This window comes from Hipposideros armiger, unplaced genomic scaffold, assembly GCF_001890085.2.
Source record: "Hipposideros armiger isolate ML-2016 unplaced genomic scaffold, ASM189008v1 scaffold_160, whole genome shotgun sequence".
Taxonomy (NCBI): domain Eukaryota; kingdom Metazoa; phylum Chordata; class Mammalia; order Chiroptera; family Hipposideridae; genus Hipposideros; species Hipposideros armiger.
In genome coordinates, this window is record NW_017731510.1 from 2,627,038 (window position 1) to 2,631,287 (window position 4,250).

At 42.1% G+C, this 4,250-nt stretch overlaps 1 pseudogene; it reads right to left on the minus strand.

Annotated features, from left to right (window-relative positions):
* LOC109387504 (PHD finger protein 3-like) overlaps positions 1-3,656 on the minus strand; it is a 17,038-nt pseudogene extending 13,382 nt beyond the window's left edge.
* Between the last annotated feature and the right edge of the window lie 594 nt (positions 3,657-4,250).

Sequence of the window (4,250 nt, forward strand, 5' to 3'; positions counted from 1 at the left end):
ACCAATGCCAGCACCTAGTCTACCTTTCAAAGCAATTTTGGAACTCTTTTTCTGGAATGGCCATCAGAGCTGTCGTCATATTACCCTTGGTGTCCTGAATGTCATCCCTAAAAAGTCTTCCTTTCAATATTTCCTTTATCTTTGGGTAAAGAAAGAAGTCATTGGGGGCCTGATCAGGTGAGTAGGGAGGGTGTTCCAATACAGTTAGTTGTTTACTGGCTAAAAACTCCCTCACAGACAGTGCTGTGGGAGCTGGTGCATTGTCGTGATGCGAGAGCCATGAATTGTTGGTGAAAAGTTCAGATTGTCTAACTTTTTCCCGCAGCCTTTTCAGCACTTTCAAATAGCAAACTTGGTTAACTGTTTGTTCAGTTGGTACAAATTCATAATGCACAATCCCTCTGATATCATAAAAGTGAAACAAGTTCGCGAACTTAATTGTCAGACCTCGTACAGAGAGAAAGGGGGCAAATGCTGAACCATTTGAAATAAGTTAGAGACATAACACTTCACTCATAAATATTTCAGCATGTATCTTTGAAGAACAGGGATAGTCTCTAACATAAGCACAATACCATTACTACTCTCAAGATGTTAATATGATAGAATAATATCTGATACATTATACAATTCATATCCGAATTTCCAAATTGTCTCAGTAATTTGTAGCTGTTTTCTATTTTCCTGACACAGGATCCAATCAAAGACCAAACACTATAGTTAATAACCTTGCATCTACAACAGTTCCTCCACTTTTTAAAAAAAATCTTCATTACACTGACACTTTTTAAGAGTTTAGAACCATTGTTTTGAAGAATGTTCCTCAATTTGGATTTATTTTTTGTTTCCTCAAATCAAATTCAGTTTAAACATTGTTAGCAAAAATACTATATAAAATGGATTGTTGTGTCTTCCTCGATGTGTCACATCAGGGGCAGAAAATATCAGTGTATTCTATTGTTGACAATAACAAATTGATTATCTAATTAAAATAGTTTCCTCCAGATTTCTCCATTGTAATGGCACTCTTTTCTATTTGTAATTAATAAGTAATCCGTTATTTTCAGAAACTCTGATTGCCTTTGGCAACTCGGTAGCCTATAGAACCCAAGTACAGATCAAAAACAGAATCCCTTTGGTGACCTTGAATGGGAAAAGGGATGCGAGTGTTGGGTTAGGGTGTGGGCTTTCGTGTGGCAATCCTGGGAGATTTATACCCTTTGGATACTGTGGACTGTGTGCTGCCTGCATAATATTCCTGCCTGACATTTGTCATGGAAATGAAGTAGAGAAATACAATGAATTGTGAAGGAATCTTCTGTCAGATGTGAGGAGCTCGAAATCAGTGGTACATCCAAAGCAATTCTACTTTGTCTTCCTTTCCTCCTTTCCCCACCCTGCATTTTGGGGACATTTGTGTATATTTGCTGGTGAGTGTGTTTTTTGGGCAGACAGGGTGAGGTCTCAGGACTCTTGTTTGCTTCTTCTGATCATTTGTCTCTTTGCCTATATCTGTAACACTGCAACTTGATAGGGCAGCTTAGGCAGGTTCTAAATAAAACATATTAGTTTTTGAAGAAGCAGACTGAGAAGATAAAATTGAATATATTGGTCAAGTAGTAAAAAAAATAGCTTTGGAATAACAAATAATAGTAACAGAATTATTTATCTACACAACTGGCAATTGTGAACAATTAGCAAACAGTTTTAATATTAACTTTGTTCTGTGCTACATATATCACTCGTTTCTCACAGGTGTAGCTGACTTTGCTGGAAATTCATATATCTGTAATATATTCTTAGGACTAGATTATAATCAGCTTCCCCCACTTCACCTCCTGCATAAGGCATTTCAAAAGTTGTTCAAACACTGAACTATTGAAGTAAAAAAGATATGCTATTTTATAGAAACCTGTAATGCTTTTACTCTAAAAGTCCTTAAGGCTTAAAATGTATCAGTCCTCATTTATATTATAAACTGGTATTATAATGTAAAATATAAACATATTACAAGTTTATAATATATTATAAACATATGTAATATAAAAGCCAGCAGGGAATATCCCACCAACAAAATTACAATATAATTCAGTTGTCTTCAAAAGGGAAACATTTGTAAGACTTGAAGCATGAGAACAGATGAATTACTTTCCATTTATGGAGTTCTGACCATGATGTTACAAAGATGGACACTCAGCTTTAGACACTTATACATGCAGATGCTTCAATATTTCCTGATCCGTTACGACTGCACAATATAAATATCTCTGTCTTTTAAAGATGTGCTGGCTTAAAACAGTGCCTCCCCTTACATTTTCCATGAATGCAAATAATGTAGACCTGTGAATTCTAAGAGTACACAACCATACAGACCACACAAAGGTAAACCTGTGAATCCTACAAAAAGAAGGCAATCCAAAGCAAATGTCTTTATCGGCCCTCTACCAGGAGAGGGCAGCCTTCTTCTCATAAATTATCTACACAGTGGCTTCCAAAGTGCAGTGCAGGAAAAAAAATTAGAACTCTTATTGATAGCTATTATTTTTATCTTAGCTATTTAAAGCTCCTATTTGGTGTGTGCTTTGTAATTATAAATACATGAGCATGCATTTCACTTTTATAATTTGCAAATAAAAAATAATTATACATATATTTGGAATATACACACACGTTACTGAAAGTAATATACCCTCAAAAAAGTTTAGAGGCCATGATTCTAAACTTGTCTCCTCCACGGCTAACTTTGAACCTTGCACCTTCCCAAAATCAAAGGTCTGTAATCACATCTTTGAAAAGTTCCTTTTTTACATTCAAAACATATTTTGGGATATGTCTGAGCTCCTGCTAGGTTCTGAAAATACAATAATAGGCAGAAAAGAAAAAAAAACAAACATGGTCCTGCCCTCATGAAATTAAGTCTAGGAAACAGGCATTGAACAAATAAACACAAGACACATTTTTTTAAACGATACATTTTGTTAAAAGCCAAGAAATAAAATTTTGAGAGATCGGCGAGGGGCCCTTCCAGGTTGTGACATTTAGTTGAAATCTAAAGGGTGAGACTGAGGTAGGCAGAGAGAAGAGGAGGAGGAATTCTTTCAGTCGTGGGAAACAGTGCAAAAGTCTTAGCTGAGGCAGAAAGAGCTTGTTTCCTTTAAAAAATGTAAAAGGTACTTGTGACTTGAGCAGTGGGGAGGGAGCGAGGCTGGATGCGTTTAGACTGAGCAACTGGGGACAGATCTCGCAGAGGCTGGAGGCCATGTAAGGATTTTAGATTTTAGATTTTATTCTAAAACGCAATGGGGGAGCCAAGCACAGGTTTTATTCGGGGATAAAAATTCAAGTCATTTCAATTTGTCATTGCCCTGGGTTGCCGAAAACGTGTCCGAGAGTCATGACATATATAGTGCAGTGTGAAAACAATCTGACAGATCCGGAGCGCTGAGTTTGAAACGCAGAGCACGTGAGGCTTTGTAACAATTACAAATCCACGTGGCGAGCGGAGTGCGTGCGTCGGTGTCTCTCTGCAGGGGCCGGATGCAGTGCGCTGCTTGGGGTGCAGAGCTGGAGAGCCGAGTGTGCGGAGCGGCGCACCGGCTACCTGGGCTCCGCAGCCTGGCGTTACCCCGCACTGCCGCGCTCCCGGCCTCGCCCATGCGCTCCACCAAACTGGGTACAGCTCTGCTACTTTTGATCCAGTCTGTTAGGGCGCGCGCGCGCACGCGCGCCCACTCACACACACACACACACACACACACACACACACACACACGGAGTCGCGCCCATCCGCACCCACTCGCGCACGCGCACACCTGTCTGTGCGGACCCTGAGCCGGCCGAGCCACGAAGTTGGGCCTCCTCGGCCGCCGTCGCCAACTGGGCTGTCACGTGTGTAGTGATGCCTCGTTCCCCAGACGTGTTTGGAGTGCTGACGGTTTGTCACCCGGTCGCTAGAGTGCCAGCTGTGGGGAGGGCGGGGATGTGTCAGGTTTCTGCCCGGCCCCCGTGCCCTCTGCTCTCACCCACCCACGGGCGGACCCGCGACCGTTGCGCAGCGACTTCTCGAGAGCCTTGCTTGATCTGTGGTTCGGGCCGGGGCTCTCCCCGCGCCCTCTGTCTCTGTAGTCCGCGGGGCCACGCTCCCGAGGACAGCTTGTCTCGCCACTGTGGGCGCCCCTGGCCCTGGCTGAAACGTGAGCTGGGGCCTTCCGACTGGGAACCTGGCAGGAGACGAATAAGAGGGGAAAAGG